The 24,962-nt window shown below is 37.1% G+C and overlaps 2 long non-coding RNA genes across 2 annotated transcripts in view; one reads left to right on the top strand and one right to left on the bottom strand.

Annotated features, from left to right (window-relative positions):
• LOC134484776 (uncharacterized) overlaps nucleotides 1-7,521 on the bottom strand; it is a 92,151-nt gene extending 84,630 nt beyond the window's left edge. The window contains exon 1 of the long non-coding RNA XR_010062562.1: nucleotides 7,428-7,521. This is a non-coding gene — a long non-coding RNA (uncharacterized LOC134484776). The remainder of the gene's footprint in view (nucleotides 1-7,427) is intronic.
• On the top strand, nucleotides 6,622-23,404 carry LOC134484779 (uncharacterized). Its single transcript, XR_010062565.1, has 2 exons — nucleotides 6,622-7,790; nucleotides 23,168-23,404. It is a non-coding gene; the product is annotated as an uncharacterized LOC134484779 (long non-coding RNA).
• Nucleotides 23,405-24,962: the final 1,558 nt, after the last annotated feature.

Below are 24,962 nucleotides of genomic sequence, written 5' to 3'. Positions count from 1 at the left end.
GTATAATTTGCATTCTTGTACAAGCTGACTTTTAGTTGAACCAGCACTAATTGGAAAATGCTATATATCTTCCTTTGGAAGGTTCTATCTCCTTTGCCAAATATCAAATTATAGGTGTGTGGGTTCATTTCTGGGTCTTCAATTCTATTCCACTAGTCTATCCATCTGTCTCTTTACAAATACCAAGCAGTTTTTATCACTATTGCTCTGTAAAACTGCTTGAGTTAAGGAGTGATGATTCCTCCAGAAGTTCTTTTATTGTTGAGGATAGTTATAGCTGTCCTGGCATTTTCTTATTCCAAATGAATTTGCAAATTGCTATTTCTATCTTTATTAAAGAATTCAGTTGGATTTTTGATGGATATTGCATTGCATTGAATGTGTACATTGCTATTGGGAAAATAGTCATCTTCCCTATATTAATCTTGTCAATCTATGAGCAAGGAAGCTCTTTCTATCTTCTGAGATCTTTCTCAATTTCTTTCTTCAGATACTTGAACTTCTTGTCATACAGATAATTCACCTGCTTGGTTAATCTCACACCAAGATATTTTACATTATTTGGGACTATTGTGAAGTGTGTGGTTTCATTATTTTCTTTCTTAGCCTGTTTATCCATTGAGGAGAGGAAGGGTCCTGGTATGTTTGAGTTAATTTTATACCCTGACACATTATTGAAGTTGTTTATCAGGTTAAGAAGTTCTCTAGTAAACTTTTGGGGTCAATAAGTGTATACACCTCATCTGGCAAGGAAGACACAACATTGTCGGATTCTTCTCTACAGCCTTTATGGCAATACCACCTCTTTGGTGATACAGGGACCTCTAACGGCAAAAGCACTTGCCTTCTATACACAACAGGCTCTGGCTATGCTAATTGTCCTTCAGGGATTGGCGGAGAATGAATCACCCCACTATCACCCCTGCTACTTTTCCTTCAGGTATTGGCGGCGCATGAATTCCTCATTAGCTTATTACCATCCCGTCAAACTGATGCCAGGGACAAAACCCGCACATGTGCAGTATCTTTGGTCACAAGAGGAGGGCGCCGGATCACCTAATTACCCTACAGCCACCCTGGCAAGGAGACAAGCCTGTGCATATGCAATAAATCGTTTACTTCCAGACGGGACTGGATTTCGGCACCATTTATGCTTTACCTCAACGCTCCCTACACTGAAGTGTTGTTGAATTTTGTCAAATGCTTTCTCAGCATCTAATGAAATGACCATGTGTCCTTATCTTTGAGTTTGTTTATATGTCACATAGCATTGACGGTTTTCTGTATATGGAAACATCTCTGCATCCCTGATCATGATGGATGATTGTTTTTTAGATTCGGTTCACAAGAATTATATTGAGTATTTTTGTGTCAATATTCATAGAGGAAATTGGTCTGAAGTTCTTTTTCTTTGTTGGATCTGTGTGTGGTTTAGGCAGTTAACATGATCTACCTGTGTCTCTCAGGAAATATCTATATCTGGTTGCTTGCAGAATTTACTTTTTAGATACATCAATCTTATCTAGTTTTGGTGGCAGAGGTATATATATATATATATATATATATATATATATATATATATATATATATATACATGTATATACTTTTGATGGCTCCTACAGCTATGTGGTTAGATGGAAGTGTAACATGGATTCTGCGCAACTAGTTCAAGAATGTAGAGTTGAGAATTGACACAAATAGAATCCCTCTTGTCTTATGTTTCTACTGAAATTGAGGTTATACTGGTCCTCAAGCCATTCTTATTTCTACCCATCTACTCTTATCTTATGTTTGGCCTTCAGAGACAATGATGGTAAAACATCCGACCCTCCAGTCTAGCAATGGGGACACAGGAAGATAGATAGTGTAGTACTGATTCCAAATAGTGCTAAAAACGTGATTTCTATAGTCATTTTGTCCTTTGCTTTGATGAAAATGGAATTAGAAACAATTTTTGAGTACACATACAGGAATATTAAAGTCTCTTTTCAAGGAATGTACAATGAGAAAGTGAAATACAATATTCATTCAATTAAGGTCTGTAGGCAAAATACTGGACTTTGGGAAATAGAGAAAACCTGGGATACTGAACTGTAAGTCGCAGGAATGTACCTGGGAATAAAATATTATCTCGAAGAGTTTCCTCCACTCTATGTTCCTAAATCTTTTCTTGCCATGCTAAGCACCTGACTAACTTTGTTCATTCAGAGCATGTACCCACTAATGAAGCAAAGGGAAGTCTCTACCTTTAGAGAGATTAGTATGTAAAGGTTTCCACTGTGTCACAGGAGAAACTTCTGGAAATGGCACCCTCAAATATGGTCATTGCAAGGGAAGCTGTTTAGTAGGTAGGCTATGGCAATTCTCAGTGACATCATCATTAGTCCTCCCTGAAAAATCTCTTGTATCCTGGAGAGCCCAAGCTTCTTCTGTGATGTCACAAGTGTTGTCATGACTGCAACTGCCTCTCCGATTCTCCTTCAGTACCTCTAGGGTTTACAAATTGGCAACTAATCGGGGGTAAACAGCCATTTGGGAGGGAGAACACAAAGGATGAAGTGACCAGACATGGGGAGTAGGAAGCTAGCCTTCTGTCTTGGTATAAAAAAAGGAAGGAATACGTGGTCAATGGGTAAGCTCTTTAAGTATTGTGTAGGGGTTGAGTAGGTTCACTGAAGAGATAACATTTATCTGAGCTTCACACTTATGGGAATCAGGAGCTGGGAGCCTCTCAGAAGCATCTGGACTTTCCTGCTTGTTATTTTTCTTGGGAGTCAGACAGTTTATGTATTTCATTTCTTTATCCCAAATGTCAGATTTTGGTAGGGCACTCTAGTTTTTCCAAGGAGCTCATAGCTTGTAACCTTTTGCTAAGAAGGAAAGGTCCTAAAGAAGAAAGTAAAGCAAGTATTGTGTCCTCAGCACAGAGTAAACTCCTGCATGCATTGGATTCTAATAATGCAGTTCGTGTCTGACACGGAGATGTGGAAAGGAGAAGTGCTTTTAGATGAAACTTAATCATATCAGTCTTTCCACTTGTATTACTCTGAATACCATTCCATGACAGTGACCCCTTAAAATACTGAATCAATTGGTGTGATTAGCTGGCAGATTTATTTTCTTTTATTTCTATCATTTTTTTTAGTTTTTAAACAAATTTTATTGCTTTTTTAATTGGATATTTCTAAATTTACATTTAAAATATTATTTCTTTTCCCAGTTTTCAGACTATATGATTCCTTACCGGTCCCCTTACCCTTTTCCTATAACCACCGTTACTGCCCCTGGACATTTACTTTACCGGGAGCCAAACCTAGGCAGGACCAAGGGTTCTCCTTCCATTGTTGTCCAACAAGGTCATCCTCTACAACATACGTAGTTGGAGACATAAATATGTTCATGTACATTTTTTGAACATTGGTCTACTACCAGAAAGCTCTGCTTCATTAGCATTCTTGTTCTTAAGGGGTGGAAAGCACCTTCACCTCTTCTAATCCTTTCTCAAAATCTACCAACAAGAAGTCCATTTTCAGTTCACTTTTTGTCCAATAGAGTTCATGTTGTGGTTTGCCCTGAAGTTATCTGTGTTTGATACTAATTCCAATGCCCCAAGGTCAGCTGCATAGTCCTGTACTCAGGACTCAGGTTACTTCACCAGAACCACCTGCCTATTGAATTTGTGAAGTATATGTGAGTGGCAGGAACAGGATAGAAGGAGGGTTGTCATGGGAGGAGAAGGAAGAATGGGCGGGAGAGAAGTTTGAAAGAAGAGAAGACTAGAGGAAAAAGGAGAGAAAGGAAGATGACAGAGTGAGAAGCCATGGTAAGTGAATCTAAGATTTTGCTCTGTGTATTTACATGTTATTATTAATGTTCCTACGGGATGGATGGTACCCAGATTTGTATGTTTAAGTGGGCAATTATATCTATTCTACTAGATCAAAGATTATTGTGTTGTGTGTTTTTTATGTGAGGGTTTGTGTATAGGAAAGTGTGTGGTGGCAAAAAACACTGTGCAGCCGAGGAGTGGGAATGTGTTTCCTCCAAGATATCTAGCAGAGAATTTCAGACATATTGGTGCCAGAGTTAGCAGGGTAACAGGAAATTTTACTTTTTTATTTTCATATTTTTACAAAACACATTCTTTTCTGTATATCATATGCTCTAGCTGTGTCTCTTTAGAAATATTGGGGTTGGGGATTTAGCTCAGTGGTAGAGAGCTTGCCTAGGAAGCGCAAGGCCCTGGGTTCGGTCCCCAGCTCCAAAAAAAAAAATATCTATATCTGTTGCCTGGCAGAATGCACTTCTTAGCGTCATCAATCTTATCTAATCTTATCTTATATATATATTTCCTGTGCGTGGCTCCTGCCGCTACGTGGATAAGTAGAATTTTCACATGGATTGTGCTTAACTAAGTCAAGAATGTAGAATCCACAAAGGACAATGTCAAATAGACTCCCTCCTTTTCTTATGAACATATTGAAGTTGAGGTTTCCCTGGACCTCAAGCAATTCCTCTCCCTGTCCTTCTTGTATCTTATTATTCCAGAAGAATGAATAATTGTAGAACAACCGCAAACCTCAAGTCTGGCCACGGGAACACAGTAAGGTAGATAATGCAGAACTGATATCAAATGGGACTAGAGAATCGAATTCTATAGTCCATGTTGTCCTTTGCTTGACTGATCCCTGATAATTTTGGGATAAATTAAGGATTTGGGAGTTTATCATTTCAAGTAGGTACACAATATTTACACTCTTATACTCATTCTATAGCTAGGCCACATTTGTTGCCAAAATCATTCCAGAAAATGGAATTGGAAAAAAAAAGTTTTGAGTACACATTCAGCAATATTTATAAAGTCCCATATCGAGGAATGTACAATACGAAAGTGAAATAAAATATACATTCAATTGAAGGTCTGTAGGGAAAATACTGGCCTTTGGGAAACGGAGAAAACCTACAAAATTGAACTGTATTTCACAAAATGTACCTGGTTATAAAATTAATATCCAGAAGAATCTCCTCCACTCCATGTTACAAGATCTTTTCTACCAATTCCAGGACCTTGACTAAATTTTCCCGTTCAGAGCATGTATCCACTAATAATGCAAAGGGAAATCTCTAGCTTTAGAGAGATGGAGTAAATGTTTCCACTGAATCATAGGAGACAAACCAGGAAAGGGCACCCTCAACTCTGGTCAATGTAAAGAAAACTATTTAGCAGGGAGACAATGGCAGTTTTCAGTGACATCATCATTAGGCCCTGCCTGAAAAATCTCTTGTAACCTGGAGAGCTTTGTCTTCTTCTGTGATGTCACAAGTGTTGTCATGACTGCATCTGCTTCTCAGGTATTCCTTCAGTACCTCTAGAGTTTAGTAAATGGCATCCATTTCAGAGTAAACAGCCATTTGGGAGTGAGAACAAAGGATGAAGAGAACAGATATGGAGATAAGGAAGCTTCCCTTCTGTTTTGCTCTAAAAAAAGGAAGAAATATGTGTGCTTCTGAAAGCTCAGTGACTCCTTGGTATGGGTTGAGTGATATTTCTGAACAGATAGCACTGATCTGAGTCTTCCACAAATGGGAATCAGGATTTGGGGTCCTCTCAGAAGCATCTGGACTTCCCTGTTCTTATGGGTCCTGGAAATCAGAGAGTTTATATCATTCATATATATCAAAAGCCAAGTGATGGGAAGGGCACAGTGGTTTTCCTGAGAGCATATGGCCTTAATTCTTTTTGACAAGAAGAGAAAGGACCTAAGGAAGAAAGGAAGGACAAGTATTGTGTGCCTAGCTCAGAGTAAACTCCTCCATGCTTTAGATATCTATTGTGCAGTTTGTGTCTGATACAGATATCTGGGAGAGAGAAGTGTTTCTAGTTGAGTCTTCACCATCCTAGTCTTTCCACTATTATATCTGTAACTACCATACCCTGACAGTGATCCATTAGATTTCTGAGTCAACATCTGTGTTTGTGTTTAGCTGTCAGTTTTCTTTTCATTTATTTCTTATATTTTTTTTTATTTTTACAAATTTTATTTGTTTTTTTAAACAAATAAATATGTACATTTACATTTAAAATATTATTTATTTCAAGAGTTTACTACCATAAGATACCTAACTGGTCCCTCTCCTGTTCTTCTATAAACTACTTTACTGTCCTTTCACATTTATTTTAACTGTGAGTCAAACCAAGGGAAGGACCAAGGCCTTCTACTTCTATTGGTGCCCAAAAAGCCATCCTCTGCTACATATGCAGTTGGATTCATAGGTCTGTCCAAGTACAGATTTTGAATATTGGTTTAGTACCAGAAAGCTCTGGTTCATTAGCATTTTTTTCTTTCGGTGTTGAAAGCTCCTTCAGCTCTTGTTATTCGTTCTCAGAATCTACCAACAAGAGGTCCATTTCAGTTCACCTGTTTGCCACTAGCATTCTATTCTTTATTTGAAATGCTCTAGCTGTTTCTCTCAGGACATGTGTATATCAGTTTCCTGGCCAATAGCAATAGCACTACTTAGCTTCATCACTCTTATCTAGTTTTGGTGTCTGAAAAGAAAAAAAAATATATATATATATATATATATATATATATATATATATATATGGTGGTTAGGTGGAATGTCAACATGGATTCTGTGCAACTATGTAAAGAATGTAGAAATTGTAGAAATTACTAATGTCAATGTCTAATAGATTCACTCCTATACTTATGAAGGTATTGAAGTTGAGGTTTCACTGTCCCTCAGGCCTTCCTTTTCCTGCCCATACCCCTGTTTCTTTTATTTGGCCTTTAAAAGAATCATGGTAACACATCTAAAACTTTCAAGGCTGGCCATGGGACCACAGGAAGGTACATAATGTAGTACAGTTATCAAATTTGATTAGAGAACCGAAATGTATAGTCCATGTGGTCCTTTGCTTTATTGATGTATGGATATCTTTGGATAAAATAAGGATTTGGGAGTTTATCATTTGAAGTAAGTACACAGTATTCACACTATTATACTCACTCTATAGCCGGGCCACATTTGTTTCCAATATCATAGCAGAAAATGGAATTGGAAAACAGTAATTTAGAGTACACATTCAGAAATATTTATAAAGTCCCCTATCAAGGAATGTACAATAAGAAAGTGAAATACAATATTCATTCACCTAAAGGTCTATAGCGAAAATACTGGCCATTATAAATAGAGAAAACCTAGAAAATGGAACTGTATGTCACAGGAATGGACATGGGAATAAAAATATTATCCAGAAGAATCTCCTACACTCCCAAGTTCCTACATCATTACTACCCATGTCAGGACCCTGACTAACTTTCTCCATTCAGAGCATGTAACCACTGTCGAAGCAAAGAGAAGACCCTAGCTTTAGAGAATTGGAGTACATAAAGGTTTCCCCTATGTCACGGGAGACATACCTGGAAAGGCACTCTTGAAACTGGTCAATGTAAAGAAAGCTGTTTACAGGTAGGCCAGGGCAGTTCTCAGAGACATTCATCATTAGGCCCTCCATGAAAAATCTCTTGTATCCTGGAGAGCCCTAGCTTCTCCTGTGATGTCACAAGTGTCTGCAAATGCCTCTTGGATATTCCTTCAGTGACTATAAGGTTTACTAATTCTCCTGTAGTTCAGAGGAAATATCAATTTGGGAGTGAGAACAAAGAATATGAAAAGCTCAGAGATGGGGAGAACAAAGATGGTCTTCTTTCTTGGTATAAAACAAAGGAAGAAATATGTTGACCCCGGGAAATCTCACTGACTCTTTGCTAGGAGTTGAGTAGGTACGTTGAAGAAATACAATTGATCTGACCCTTCCACACATGGGTTCAGGGGCTCGGAACCTGTCAAAACTAACTGGACTTCTCTCCTTCTAATGGTTCCTTTAAGTCAGAGAGTTTATATCATTAATATATTTATCAAAAAAGCCAGGTGTAGGGGAGGGCACTGTCTTTTTCCTTACAGCTCATGCCTTTTCTTTTTTTGCCCAAAAGAAAAGGGTCCTAAGGAAGAAGTGAAAGACAATTAATGTGTCCTCAGCTCAGAGGAATCTCCTTGATTATTTGAATACCTATAGAGCAGTTTGTGTTTGATACTGGGATTTGGGAGTGAGATGTGTTTATATTTCATCATATCAGTCTTTTCGCTAGGATTACTCTGACAGCCATTGCCTGATTGTGACCCTTTAGATTTCTCATTCAATATGTATGATTCGATGGCAGTTTTCTTATTTTTAACTTAGTTAATATTTATTATTTTTAGCAAGATTTTTTTTTGCTTTTTTAATTTGATTTTCCATATTTACATTTCAAATATTTTCCTTTCCCAGATTGCTTTCCATGAGATCCCTAACCGGTCCCCATGCCCTTCTTGTATAATCCCTCTTATTGCTCTTTGACATTCCATTGAATTGGTAATAATACCTAGTTTAGACCAAGGGCATCTCATTCCATTGGTGACCAACAAGACCATTCTCTGCTACATATGAAGTGGGAGCCATAGGTCTATCCATGTACAATCTTTGAATATTTGTATACTACCAGAAAACTCTGGTTTGATGGCATGTTTTTCCTTATAGGATTAAAAGCTCCTTCAGCTCTTGTAACCATTCTCAAAATCTACCAACAAGAGATCGGTTTTCAGTTCACTGGTTGGCCACTACCATTCACTTCTGTATTTGACATGCTGTAACTGTGTCTCTCAGGATAGACCTATATCCGTTTCTTCTAATCATGCAATAATAAGATTCATCCATCTTATCTAATTTTACTGGCTAATATATCTATCTCTATCTCTATCTATATCCATATCTATAATCTGTATATCTATATATCTGTATATCTATATATCTATATATCTGTATATCTATATATCTATATATCTGTATATCTATATATCTATAAATCTATATCCGTATATCTATATATCTATATATCTGTATGTCTATAAATCATATATATATATCATCTATATACACACACAGACACACAAACACACACACACACACATATATATATATATATATATATATATATATATATATATATATGATATAGCTATGAATTTAGATGGCATTTTAACATGGATTCTGGGATACAAGATCCAGAAGGTAGAATCCACAAATGACAGTGCCAAATAGATTCTCTCCTGTTCTTATTAACCTAATGAAGCTGAGGTTTCACTGGACCACACTCTATTCCTCATCCTGCACATCCTCCTGAATCTTATGTTTGGCCTGAGGAAAGAATCAGGGTAAAACATCCAAAACCCTCAAGTCTCGTCATGGGAATCCAGTAAGGTAGATAATGCAGAACTGATATCAAATGGGACAAGAGAACCGAATATTATAGTCCATGCTGTCCTTTGCTTTAATGATGTCTGGTAATGTTTGGATAAAATAAGGATTTGGGAGTTTATCATTTGAGGAAGGTACACAGTATTTACACTGTTATACTCACTCTATTGCTGTGCCCCCTTTGTAGACAAAATCATTGCAAAAAATTTAATTGGAAAACTGAATTTTTGAGTACACATTCAGGAATATATATAACGTCCCCTCTCAAGGAATGCAGACAAAATAATTAATACAATATTTATTCATTTGAAGGTCTGTAGGGAAAATACTTGCTTGGAGATACAGAGAAAACCTAGGGAATTGAAGTGTATGTCACAGGAATGGACCTGGGAATAAAATTATTATCCAGAAGAATCTCCTCCACTCCATGTTCCTAGATCTTTTCTTCCCATGCTAAGCCCCTAACTAACTTTCTCCATTCAGAGAATGTAACCCCTAATGAAACAATCGAAGTACTTAGCATTGGAGAGATGTAGTATGTAAAGGTTTCCACTGTGTCACAGGAGACACTCATGGAAAGGACACCCTAGAAATTGGTCAATGTAAGGAAAGCTGTTTAGCATGTAGGCCATGGAAGTTCTCAGTGACATCATCATTCGGTCCTGCCTGAAATATTCTTGTATCCTGGATAGCCCTAGCAGGTTCTGTGATGTTTGTAGAGTTGTCCTCAAAGCGACTGCCTCTCAGATATTCCTTCAGTAACTCTAGGGTTTACTAATTGGCCTCTAATTCAGAGTAAACAGCCATTTGGGAGGGAGAAGAAAGAGGGTCAAGAGAATAGAGATGGGGAGAAGGAAGCTGGCATTATATCTTGGCATAAAGAAAAGAAAAACTATGTGGTTCTTGGGAAAACACCCTGGGAAGATGGCTTTTGTTCTTTTGTTCTATGGGTTAACCAAGCTAATGGAGAAGTTGCTGAACATCTTAAAGACCTTTGGGCAGATGATAAATATTCTAGATACTCCTTTTTTAGATTTTGATTATCCTGGGGATTCTATGGCTGATGGTAAATGTTTCCCAGGAAGAGTGCTAGAAACAGATTGATTTTTTTGATGCTTTAGAAGACATGGAATTTTTCTGATACACTTGGGCTAATGGCACAAGGTATAAATGAGTTTTTTTCGATGTGGAGTTTCCATCAGAACTTTGGAAGTATAAAAAACGTTTTTGTATTTTTGAAGTCTAATTTTCACAATGACAAATTACTTTGAGGACGGAGAACAGTTTCTGTAACCCTAGAGAGGGGTGATGAAATTCCCTGAAATCCTAGGGCAGACAGTGAACATGCCTTTTTGTTAGAAGGAGGAGGTACTTGAGCATTTTGGGACAATATGGAATATCTAGCATGCCCTTGTAAGGATTGGCAACTTTCCACAATTCCTTCATCATTTTTGGAAAATTACAAGGCCCTTTGGACATATGGAGAATTTGTGCGACTCTCCTGAGGAATAGTTGTACCTTTTGGTTTCTTTTTGGCAGCATAAGATGGCAAAGGATACCTTTTGGCAGAAGGGGTAAGGTTGAAACTGTCTTCGTTCGAGGAGAAATTTCTCAAGACTCCATCAGAAGGGTCAAATCTTAACCCTTTGTTTCTAGAAACTGGATTCCTGAGGTCCATTTTGGTAGAGGGAGAATGGTGACCATTTCTCCCCAGAGTGGACATGTGAAATAAATCTACTTGGGTAGATGGGGATAGTTGTAAAGCAAGCTGTTGAGATGCAGTAGATCCTAAGACATCCTTCTCAGATGAGGAAGGTCTTAATGTACCGTGTATACGTGTAGAAATACTGACTGTGACGTCAGAATGTGGTATAGGTATTAGAGCGACCTCAGAAGATGTGACCTCTCCTAGACCATCATGGACATATGTGAGAGGGCTGAGAGCCTCATGAGCAGATAACGATGTTTCTAGATATTGTTGTGTAATTGAGAAAGTTCCAAAAAAAATTTCTTCTGCTGGAGAAGTGGAAACAGACTTTCGTGTAGAAGTGTCAGGTTCCATAGCCTGCTTGATAGGCAAAACAGGTTCCAAGGCCCCTTCAGAATATAAGGTAAAATCCAAAGTCTTTGATGTATTTTGCAGATGTTCTGGGCCAGCTTGTGGGTATAAAGAAGGACTGGAAACCCCTTGTTCATATTTGAAAGAGTGTGTAGCATCTTCTGTATTTGGGGAAGATGGCTGATCTTGAGGAGATAAGGAAGGTCCTATAGCCCCCTGTGAAGTTTGGAGAGGTTGTATGCATTCTTTTGCCCAAATGGAAAAGAAGGAATCCCTTTCCTCAGTTATCAAGGATGCTGCAGACACTGGTGTTTGCATATCATGTTCCCCCACTCCTCGTTAACATATGGTTGAATCCATAACCTTCTCTAAGATAGAAAATGTCCTACAACATCTTTTTTTTTATTTTGTCACATCCACAAGTCATTTCTAAAGATGTGGCTGTGGGTAGATATCCTTTTGTAGATGTTTCTTGTCCCACAATCTCTTTATGAGGTAGAGTACTACTCAGAAAATCCTGCTCAGTTTTGGGAAATTCTAGCATCTCTGATGTATATGTGGAAAATTTTGGAGCCTCTCCTTTCAGGACAGAATGACCTAGAGTTCTCTGACGAGGTAGGGGGTGTTTTATCTTCTCTGTACATTGTATAAATATGGACAGTGCATGGCTCATTGACTGTGTGTTTAGATAAACTTGTCTCGTTTTGGGCCTGATGACAAGTCAAGAGGGTCCTTTTCAATTTTAGAGGATATTTGAGTAATGTTCTGTATAGGGACATTGGATGTACTGGGGGAGATGGAGAGTGTGCTAATCATATTTTTTATGTACAGAATGCACAAGAGTCCCTTGGGTGGACTCAGAATTTTCTACCACATCTTCCTTGGGTATAGAACTCTCAAGAGCCCCTTCTGAAGCTGGCAATGGTCCTTGATCTAAAGGTGTACATGCAGAAAATTTTGTCTCTGCCATGGCTGGTATGTGTGTTATGAGGTTCACTTGGGGATTTGTGACTGTATTTTGTCCCCCTTGGAACATAAGTGATGATTTAAGCACATTTTTTAATAGTGGAGGACTTGGAAGGTCCTCTAGGTTTAATAGGGAAGTTCTGAAATCCCCTTTGTCAGCAGAATCAGGTTTCAAACTCATTTTACCCAAAGCAGATTGCATAACGCACTTTGGTGGAGATGGGGGACACATTTGACTGTCTTCGTGAGTGGACATAGCTCTCTGCCCTGCTTTGGCAGCTGGTGAAGGTAATACAGTTTCGTGTGGAGAGGGGGCAGGACTTAATCCATTTGTGGATTATGAGAAATCACTGAGATTACCTTTAAGATAGGAAGTTTTGCAATCCTCTTTGTATTATGGGGCCTGTTGTACCTCCCCTTGACCAGAGTTGTCTTCTTCACCACATTTGGAGGATAAGTGCAAAGACTGGAGACCTGTAGGATAGGGAATGAACATTTGAAACTCCTTTGGGAACTCTGTGGGACAAAGAAATGATCACTAGCCTGAAGATGCAGAAATGAATGCACACACCTATGGTCACTTTGTCTTTGACAAAGGTGCTAAAATTATGAAATGGAAAAAAGACAGAATTTTCAAGAAATTATGGTTCAACTGGATTTCAGGACATAGAAGAATCAATTATGTAAATAAGCTCCTGGGGGGGAAATAAATGATCATCTTTATAGATGCTGATAAAATATTTTGAAAAATCAATATTTCTTCATGTTAATTGTCTTGGAAAATATTAGGAATTCAATGCCCATACTTAAACATAGTAATAGAAAATACATAAAAAAAAGTTGCCAACAACAAACTTACTGAAGAGAGACTTGAAGCACTACCACAAATATCACGAACTAGAAAATTTTGCCCAATATCTACTTACCCCATCAATATAGTACTGGAAGTCGTATCCACAAAAATTAGACAAAAACATGTAGGAAAACGGAAAAATTTAGAAAGCAAGAACTTAAAATATCATGATTTAAGATGATGTGATTTTATATTTTAGACCCCAAAATTCCACCAGGGTACTCGTTCATCTGATAAACAACTTCAGCAAAGTGGCTGGATGTAAACTTAACTCAAACAAATCAATAGCATTCTATTTCAAGGATAAACAGTTTGAGGAGAAAATAAGGAAATGACAGCCTTCAAAATAGTCACAAATAATAAAAAATACCTCATCTTGACTCTAAACAAGCAAGTGAAAGCTCTGTAGGACAGGAATTTCAAGTCTCTGAAGAAAAATTTTGAAGAAGATCTCAGAAGATGGAAAAATTCCCATGCTCTTGCATGTGCAGGGTTAATATTATAAAAGTGGCCATCTTGCCAAAAGTTATCAACAGATTCAAGGCAATCACCATCAAAATTCCAACTCAATTCTTCACAGAGTTAGAAGGAGCAATTTGAAAATTCAGTTGGAATAACAAGAACCCCATGATAGAGAAAAAGTTCTTCAACAATATAAGAACTTCTGGGGTAATCACTGTTGATGACTTCAAGCTGTATTACAGAACAATAATGATAAAAATTGAACGGAATGGTAAAGGGACAGTCAGGTAGATCAATGTAATATAATTGAAGGCCCAGAAATGAAGGCACACACCTATGGCCACTTGATATTTGACAATGAACCGAAACCAACCAATGGAACGATAAAATTGTCCACAAACGGTTCTCATTCGACTGGAGGTTAGCATGTAGAAGAATGGAAATCAAACAATTCTTATCACCCTGTACAAAGATCAAGTCGAAGTGGATCAAGTATCTCCACAAGAAACATATAATCTAAAACTAATAGAAGAAAAAGTGGGGAAATTTACTGAACATAACACCAATGTCTTTGCTCCAAGATCGAGAATTGACAAATGGGACTTCATAAAGCTTTTGAAAATCATAGGGCACTGGAATTTGGAAAAAGGTAATAAAATAGGTTAAGAAAAGATCTTTGCCAAGCTTCCATCTGATAGAGGGCTAAAATCTATCTATAAAAGTCTCAAGGAGTTAGACTCCAGAATATCAAATAGTCCTTTCAAAAATGGTGAATAGCACTAAACAAATAATTCTCTACTGAGGAATATCAACATCCTTAGCCATCAGGTAAATGCAAATCAACAAATTCTGAGGTTACACAGCACACCACTCAGAATGGTAAGATAAGAAATTCACAACAGATTCTGAAAAGGAGGTGGAGAAAGAGGAACTCTCCTCCTTTTTTGGTCAGATTGCAAGTTGGTATATCCATTCTGGAAATCAGTCTTGTATTTTTACAAGCTGGCAATACTGAGACCTCAGGGAAGGAAAGATTGACACTTCTGCCCACCTGTGCCCACATCCCTAGCCCAAGAAGAAACTGCATAATGCCTCTGGACACATGAATATAGGAGCAGTTAAGCTGAAGGAGCCCTGTAATCCAAACTGCACCTACTACCAATTCTCATGTGGGGTGGGGAAGACTTAGACTGTCTGAGAGGCAGAAACTCCTGAGAACTCTGCTCACATTCCTGACTCAAAAAAAAGAAAAAAGAAAAAAAAAAACCACCTAGCTCCATCTGGGCATCCTGCGCATAGGGACCTACGTGCAGTAGGGGCAGGACCTTTCTCGCTGAGGCTCTCATAGTGAGCTGAAAGTCAGCCTGAGAAGCCACTTCAGGCCTCAGACCAGAAGTGAATCCAACTTTTTTCCTCTAAGTGACCTGAGTGGTGGACTCAGGACAAGCAAAGAAACAACATCTCTGGTACCAGGCACTTCCAGTTACTAGCAAGCTCCTGAACCTTGCTGATCCCAGGCCAGAGCTCCCTGCTCCTAAACACTGTGGGAGAGAGATGAACACCCAGGAGTGTGGGCAATACTGAGCCTAGAAGGCACAGAGACTGCCATGTCTGCCCACCCATACTCTCATCTCTGGCCCTAGAAAAAACTCCATAGTGCCTCTGGACCCAGGAATATAGGAGGAGTAAAACTGCAGGAGCCGTTCTAGACTGTGAACTGGTCAAACACCTCCCTGCTCACAAATCCTGAGGATGGGTGAACTAGATCTTCAGAGGAGCAGAAACTCCTGAGAAACCAGAGGAGACTACTTTCTGCCCAGATTCCTGACTAAAGAGGAAAACACCTTGGGCCTTCTGTGTCATCTACCCCCACAGAAGAACCTAGGAGAAGTATGGGAAGTTCTTTCTGGCTCCTGCCCACAGGGAGAGATGAAAGCCAGTACACAGGAGCAATTGGACGCATGTGAGCAGAATACTCTGTTCCCATGACTGGGGAAAAAAAAACAAGTAAAACAGGTCTACAGCAGTCCTGACACATGAACCTACAGGACGGTCAAGCCACTGACAGAAAAAGCAAGACAAGCAAATTCCAAAGACAACCTGATGGCTAGAGGGAAGCACAGGAAATCAAACAACATAAATCAAGACTACTTGGGTTCATCAGAGCCCAAATCTCCCACCAAAGCAAACACTGGATATCTAAACACACCAGAAAAGCAAGATCTAGATTTAAGTTCACATTTTATCATGACGATGGAGGATTTTAAGAAGGTCATAAATAACTCCCTTAAGAGAATACAGGATAACAGAAAATACAGAAGTAAACAGGTGGAATCCCAAAAAGAAGGAACACAAATACCTTAAAGAACTACTGGAAAAACAACAAAAAAGGAGAAGGAAATGAATAAAAGCATCCAGGAGTTAAAAATGGAAATAGAAACAATAAAGAAATCACAAAGGAAGACAACCCTGGAGTTGGAAAACCTAGGAAAGAGACCAGGAGTCATAGATGTGAGAATCACCAACAGGATAAAAGAGATAGAAGACATAATCTAGTGAGCAGAAGTTTCCATAGAAAACATTGAGACAACTGTGAAAGATAATGTAAAACAGAAAAAGCTCCTAGCCCAAAACATACAGGAAATCCAGGACACAATGAGAAGATCAAACCTAAAGATAACAGGTACAGAAGAGAGTGAAGACTGCCAACGTCAATGGACAGTAATACCTCCAAAAAAATTAAGGAAGAAATCTTCCCTAATCTAAAGAAAGAAATGCCCATAAACATACACAAAGCCTACAGAACTCCAAATAGATTGGACCAGAAAATGATATCCTCCCATCCCATAATAGTCAAAGCACCAAATGCACAAAACAAATAAAAATATTAAAGGCAGTAAGGGGAAGATTAAATTACATATAAAGGCAAATCTATAAGAATTACACCAGAATTCTCACCAGAGACTATGAAAGCCAGAAGATCCTGGACAGATGACATAAAGACACTAAGAGAACACAAACGACAGCCCAGGCAACTGTATCCAGCAAAACTCTCAATTAAAATAGATGAAGAAACCAAGATATTCAATGACAAAACCAAATTTACACAATATTTTTCTACATATCCAGTAATACAAAGGACACTCACTGGCATGCCCCAACACAAGGAGGCAAGTAAAATCATAAATAGAGCAAGAATTAATTTTCACAACAAATCAAAGAGAACCACACAATCCTAAAGTAACCACCATTTTTGTAATTAAGACAAAGTGGCCATCACTATTCATTAATATCTCTCAACTTCAATGGACTCAATTCCCCACAGAAAAGACACAGACTGACAAACTGGATACACAATGAGGATCCAGCATTTTGAACTACAGGAAGCACACTTCAGAGACAAAGACAGACACTTCCTCAGCATAAAATGCTGGAAAAATAAATTCCAAGCAAATGGTCTGAAGAATCAAGCTTGAGTAGCCATTCTAAAATCATATAGAATCGCTTTCAACCAAAAGAGATCAAAAAGCTTAAGGAAGGACATCTCATATTCATCAAAGCAAAAATCCACCAAGATGAACTAGAAATTATAAATATCTATGCTCCAAATACATGAAAGAAACCTTACTAAACCTCAAAAAAACATATTGCACCGAAAATAATAATCCAGGAGATTTAATCTCACTACTCCCATCACTAGACAGATAACAGAAACAGAAATTAAACAGAGACATATACAGACTAACAGAAGTTATAAACCAAATGGACTTAACAGATATTTACAATATTCTATCAGAAAACAAAAGGACAACTTCTTCTCACCACTTCATGGCACTTTCTCCAAAATTGATCATATAATCAGTCATAAAGCAAGCCTCAAAGGATACAGAAAAATAGAAATAATCCAATGCACCCTATCAGACCTCCATGGGCTAAGGCTCTTCTTCAATAACAGTTAGGAAAGAACTACTCACATAAACATGGAAGTTGAACAATGCTCTACTCAATGATAACTTTGTCAAGGAAGAAATGAAGAAAGAAACTAAAGATTTCATAGAATGTAATGAAAATGAAGGTACAATATACCCAAATTTTTGAGATAAAATGAAAGCTGTGCTAAAAGGAAAACTCATAGCTGTGAGTGTCTGCATAAAGAAACAGGAGAGAGCATATGTCACCAGCTTGAGAGCACACCTAAAATCTCTAGAACAAAAAGAAGCAAATACACCCAGGAATAGTAGAAGGCAGGAAATAATCAAACTTATGGCTAAAATCAACCAAGTAGAACAAAATGGACTATACAAAGAATGAACAGAACCAAAAGCTGGTTCTTTGAGAAAATCAACAGGATACATAAACCCTTAGCCAGACTAACAAGAGGGCACACAGAGTGTGCCCAAATTAACAAAAAAAGAATTGAAAAGGGAGACATAAAAACAGAATCAGAGAAAATTAAAAAAGTCATCAGATCATCCTACAAAAGCCTATAATCAACAAAACTTGAACATTTGGAGAAAAATGACAATATTCTAGAGTAATGCCAGGTACCAAAGCTAAGTCAGGAACAGAAAAAATGTTTAAACAACCAATAACTGCTAAGGAAATACAACCAATCATTAAAAACCTCCCTAACAAAAAGAGTCAAGGATCAGATGGGTTTTGTGCAAAAATCTATCCAGAATTCATAGAAATTTTCATAGCAATACTGTCCAAACTATTCCACAAAATTGAAACAGATGGAGCACTACTGAATTCCTTTTGTGAAGCCACAATTACTCTAATTCCTAAGCCACAAAATGACCCAACAAAAAAAGAGAACTTCAGTCCATTTTCCCTTATGAATATCGATGCAAAAATACTCGATAAAAGACTTGCAAAAAAAGTCAAAGAACACATCAAAACAATCATCCCTCATGATCAAGTCGGTTTTATCCCAGGCATGCAGGGATGGTTTTGTATGTGGAAATGTTCAACCTAATCCATTATATAATCACACTCAAAGATAAAAACCCAATGATCCTTTCATTAGATGCTGAGAATGCATTTGACAAAATTCAACACCCATCATGACAAAAGACCTGGAAAGTACAGGAATTTAAGGCCCATACCTAAACATATACAGCTAATTCATAGCTAACATTAAACTAAGTAGAGAGAAACTTAAAACAATCACACTGAAATCAGGGACTAGACAAGGCTGCCCACTCTCTCACAACTTATTCAATATAGTTCTAGACATCTTAGCCAGAGCAAGTAGACACTGAAGGGGGTCAAAGGGATATAGACCGGAAAAAAAGAAGTCAAAATAGTACTGTTTGTAGTTGATATGATAGTATACTTAGTGACCTCAAAAAGTCCACAAGAGAATTAATAAGCCTGATAAAAAATTTCAGCAAAGTGGCTGGGTATAAAAATAACTCTGCAGAAAAGCTAAGCAAGCAGAGACAGAAACTAGGGATATGACACCCTTCACAATACCCCCCAAATAATATAAAATATCTCAGGGTTACTTTATACAAGCAAGTAAAAGATATAAGCATATGAGCAGAACCTCAAGTCTCTGAACAAACTGAAGCATACTTCAGAAGGTGGAAAGATCTCCCATGTCCATGGACTGGCAGAAATAATACAGTAAAAATGACCATTATACCAAAAGCAACCTACAGATTCTTTCCAATCCCCATCAAAATTCCAATCCAATTCTTCATAGAGTTAGAGAGAAAAGTTAATAAATTCATCTGGAAAAAGAAAAAACACAGAATAGCTAAAACTGTCCTCAAAAATAAAATTACTTCCCTGGGAACCACTATCCATGAACTCGAGCAGTATTACAGAGCAACAGTGATAAAAACTGTATGGCATTAAAACATAGGTAGGCAAATAAACCAGTGGAATAGAATTGAAGACCCAAAAATCAACCCATACACCCATGGTCACTTATTTTGTGAGAAAGGAGCCAAAACCATCAATGGAAAAAAAAAGATAGCATGTTTATAGAGTGGTGCTGATTCAACTGGGGGTCAGCATGTAGAAGAATGCAGATCGAACCAGTGTTACTACACTGTAGAAAGCTTAAGTCCATCTGGATTAAAGACATCCATTTCATCACAGATACACTCAAACCAATAGAAGAAAACGTGGGGAAGCATCTCGAACACATGGGTACTGAATATAATTTCCTGAACAAAACACCAAAGACTCATGCTTAAGATCAAGAATCGACAAATGCGATCTCATAAAACTGCAAAGCTTCTGTAGGGCATAGGACACTGCTGTTAGGACAAAACGGCAACCAACAGATTGGAAAAAAGATCTTTACCTATCCTACAACAGATAGAGGACTTACATCCAAAATATACAAAGAAACCATGAAGTTAGACTGTATGAGAAAAATAACCCTATTGAAAAATGGGGTTCAGAGCAAAACAAAGAATTCACAGCTGAAGAATATCGAATGGCAGGGAAATAGCTAAAGAAATGTATAATCTTTAGTCATAAGGGAAATGCAAATCAAAACAACCCTCAGATTTCACCTCACACCACTCAGAATGGATATGATCAAAAACTCAGGTGACTGCAAATGTTGCGAGGATGTGTAAAGAGATGAACACACCTCTATTGTTGGTGGGATTGGAGACTGGAACAACAATTCTGGAAATCAGTGTGGAGTTTCCTCAGAAAATTGGACATTGAGATATCTGAAGACCCAGCTACACCTTTCTTGGCCATATACCCAAAAGATGCCCCAACATTTAACAAAGACACATGCTCGACTATGTTCATAGCAGCCTTATTTATAATAGCCAGAAGCTGGAAAGAAATCAAATGCTCATCAACAGAGGAATGGACACAGATATATGGTACATCCTCACAATGGAGTGTCATTAAGAGATACCAAGTTAATATCAATGGAGAAAATAAAACTTTACTGGCTCTTTATCTGACGTATGGATCATATCTTTTAGACACAAAATACCTTATGCTTCATAAATAAAGTAATGCAATTAAATATGCTATATATTTGAATAAATGCTTAAAATAATGGCACAGTAATTATCAAAAATTACATGAAAAATACTAAACCCACAAATCATTGCTGAAGTACAATTACAAATAACAGTGTTTGTATAGTGTTGCTGGAACAAAGAACCCTGGTATAAGTTTGTTGGGTCTAAAATTTAATATAGTTATTAAAGAAATTAATATAAACCTGAAAATTGAAATTATTTGTGATCCAATAGTACCACTTATGGAATATCTACCTGAAGGAATCTGTCTACCCCAGTTTTAATTCCATGAATGTCTTTACCTTCTAGCTCTTCACAATATCCATGTTACAAAATTGGAAAAATAAATTATATAGGCACTAGACCTTTATTTAACCAACAAAAGAGCAAAATTATATCATTGGCATGGATATTGATGAAAATAGATATCATTGTGCCAGTTGAAAATTCAGAAGTATGAAGACAATTATCTAAATCTTATTAAAGTGGCCAACTGCTGTTTGTTTGACTTTGAAGCCTCTTCTATAGAAGGAAAGTCAGATGTCATGTTATAATCATGGTCACATTTTTCCCATGGTTCACATGGCCATAGAGAGGATTCTACTATTCCTGTTTTGCTAAATATCCATGTTGTCAAACTGCCTTCCAATTCTTATTGTTTTTGTCCATACATTACTGCTTTTATGAGCTGTGGTCAGAGAAATGAGTAGGTGTACTGTGCAGCAATTACTGTAGTTTGTGTAACTGGTATAAGTGCTAAGAAAGTGAGAAGAAGGGAGCTGAGTATAAGGCTAGGGAAACATTGCAGAAAAGGAGAAGGCAGAATTTGAGGAACGAGAAGATGAAATTGTCCCATCTAGACATCACACAGTTATTGGACCTATGGGCTCACTGCATCTACAGTCATATGACAAAGTCCTGTACATAATTAAGACAATGGATTAGGGAAGATCCAAGCAGGCAGTACTCAGTGAACCAATGGATTATAAAGAAAATAAAACAGGAAAACATAAAGAACATGAAGCTGAAAAGGGAATGTATCCAGAGAGTGTAGAACCAAGTTAAGGATCGGTGTGATCAAGGTACATTGTATACATGTGTGAGGAATAAATAAAAATTCTAAAATAAAAAAAATTCTGAAAATATATTAATGATTTCTATATCCTATGGAAGTCATTTTTCTCAAAAATAGAATAGAGTATCCTAACTTTTTGTAAGTTGCAGAAAATTCAGTGAAAAAATTTAGTTACCTTAGTTCAGTGAATGCTGTCTGCATTATGGAAATATCAAACTGAGGCTCATTAATCTGTACAGTTAACTTATATCACCTGTTCAAATAAAATAAAATGAAACACTGCATAATGATCCACCAAAACCAAACTGCACACTAGAGATTGAAATCCAAATCGAAAAATGTCCTGTTCTTAACCTCAACAATTTTACTCTTTGAAACTCCAAATTCTTATGAATATAAAAGTTCTAACCTGATACTCAGCATATATTATGGTGTCTCTGTGACTTATGTGGTAAGACTTTTAGGGTGGCACATTGCCATCAATTATGTCATTCATTTTTAAAATCCTAGGACAACAAGATCTAAAATCCATGGGCTTTGGTTCTGACAGCCAGGGATTGCACTCTGTACATTATCACTTTATATTAATTAGCTAAACTATGAAAGGCAATTTGCTGCCTCACAAAATTATATTGATTCATTGCTATGGTTATGACAAGGGTTTCTTTTAAAAATAGAAATAAATTTCTCATGACAAATTTTACTTTCTCTTCTGGTGTTTTGTGGGGTTTTGATGAGCTTAAACCTCTCCTTCCCAACATAGCACTGACAATAGATTATTTCTCACTGTAGATCCTAGTCACACTAAAGAAAGGAAAAACACTGAATATAGTATGTGCTTTGTACTCTGTCCCAACAGATCGTTTTTGACCTCTTCTTCATCATCTTCACCACTACACCACCACCACTACCACCACCACCACCACCAACACCAACACCACCACCACCATCATCAACATCATCAACACCATCATTATCTAATTTACATGAAATTGAATTTGGAATTTTGATACACCAAAGAATGAAATGAGAAGTATTGTGCTTGAATAAGATATATTAATGAATACTAAGTCCTGTACAGTCATTTTAATGTTATAAAGATATTGCAAAAGTTGCTTCAGATGATTGAATGAAATGCTAGTGCCCTATACAACAGGGTTTGGGAGTCCCTTAGTGAGAGAATGGTACTTTACAGCAAGGCCTTCATTATCAGATTTTGACTCAACAAATCTGACAACGAAGTGAAATTGTCACAGAAATAGGATAGTGCCTCTCTAGAAACAGCTTTTATCCACTAATATGCATTTACTTCTATTTCTTAATTGTCATGTTGATATGGGCTTAGGATACATTATGTTCTATTTATTAATGATATTTTAGTATTACTTGGTTTAATTTTGAAAATTTAAAAGGAACATACCTATGCCATGATTGTATCCCATAGAACTTTTAATTTGATCTTGAAGAGATTCATGAAAACTGAAGTATCGAAAATGTATACCTTCCCATTCAAAACTTGTAACATCCATCATGTGAAACTCCCACTGAACCTCTGTGGATTGATGTATCTGAAAGCATTTAAAGACTCTCCTACTGCATTACTGCAACTCTACAGAAGCTTCACTCCCATATTGGCCGTTCCAGATTGGCTGTAAATAAATCATTTGCTGTGTCTTCGAAAGGGTTTTAAATATTTTCATTAACTTTTGATGTGGAGCTACTTAGGACTTTGAGAAAAGGGGACAGACAGGCCCTAGAAAGTATGTTTTTAAAATTATTTTCTTAAAATTAGACTTTCTCTTGCAATATTTTTGAATTATGATTTCCCTTCCCTCTACTACCCCATTCTTCTATGCCTCTCTAGTCATCTGTTTCTACATTCTTCTGACTCTCAGTAGAAAACAGTCATCTATGGGATAAAAATAAAATGAAAGTTAATGAACTGGAGTAGAACAAAACAAGCAGATAGAAAAGAGCCAATGCATGCTACAAGAATCAGATACAGACACAGAGACCCAGACTTCCATTCACATACTCATGAATTCCATGGAAACATAAAACCAGGAAAAAATATATACACAAAACATACAGAGAAAAAATTAATAAATAAATAAACAAATAGCAAAAGGAAAAAAAAACATTCTGAAGAAAAAGTCCTAACAAGGATTTTCCAAAGATAATATTGAGTTCCCTTAGTGCTTTATATGCAGTCTACCCTTAAAATTAGTTTGGTTACCCAGTGAAATTGCCTTGGAGAAAACTAAGTTTTCATTTTCTAATGATAACCCATTGAAGATAACTTCCAGTTTAGAGAGAAGGTGAGATGCAGGGCTTGGCTTCTTTCAAGGGCTAATTAATAATTAAGGACATCTGTGAGATGCTGTCCTCTGAGCATGATACATTTGTGGCACTCAGGAACTCACAATAGTTACATCTATCTGAACAGACTCTATACAATATTGATACTGCCTATTCAAAGGAACTAAGCGCAGTGCTGGAAATAGAAAATGATGTAGCTACGGGCGTCTTACCAGGTGTTACATGTATAGCTTCATGCACATGTTCACAGAAGAGGCTCAGTTTATATCCAGGGGGTCATGAAGCAAAAAAGATAAAAGACATGCACGTTCTATGGGATTTGGTGTAAAGAGAGTATGTTGATTGGGAAAGATATTAGATTGAGAGTGTAGAGGGCTTCCATACATGTGTTGTGCAAGTGTGGAATTGTCAAAGAATAACTTGCTTTCTTAAAACTTTCAAATGTAACCACTAAGAACGGTTTGGCAGACATTCTTTCAAATCTACTCTATTTGTTTTTAAAATTGGGTCTCATAGTGTAGCTCAAATTGAACTAGAACTCCCAGTGTTCTATCTACTGCTTCCCATGCTCTTGTAGCAGGTTTACTCTACATTGACAAAATTATAGAATATGTGTAAATCTTCTGTTTATGAAGTTTGATTACATAATGCAATATTCTGTCATGTGTTTTTCTTTTAACAATATATCTTGAATACATGTGCATGGGGAATTTCTTCATGGAACATCATCCATTTAATAAATGGGAGTATACTCATTTGTTTAAATAATAACCTCATGGTGGCTTTCATATTATTTTCATTTTCATTAACTAAAGTTAGCTACAGAAAATCAGCATGGACACTGACTCAGGCACTGTGCTCAGTGGTGATTATTTACATTATATTTTGTATAAATTACAAAACACGTTGTTGGAATGATG

This window comes from Rattus norvegicus, assembly GCF_036323735.1.
Source record: "Rattus norvegicus strain BN/NHsdMcwi chromosome Y unlocalized genomic scaffold, GRCr8 chrY_unlocalized_7, whole genome shotgun sequence".
NCBI lineage: Eukaryota > Metazoa > Chordata > Mammalia > Rodentia > Muridae > Rattus > Rattus norvegicus.
This window is presented reverse-complemented; position numbering and strand designations above follow the sequence as displayed.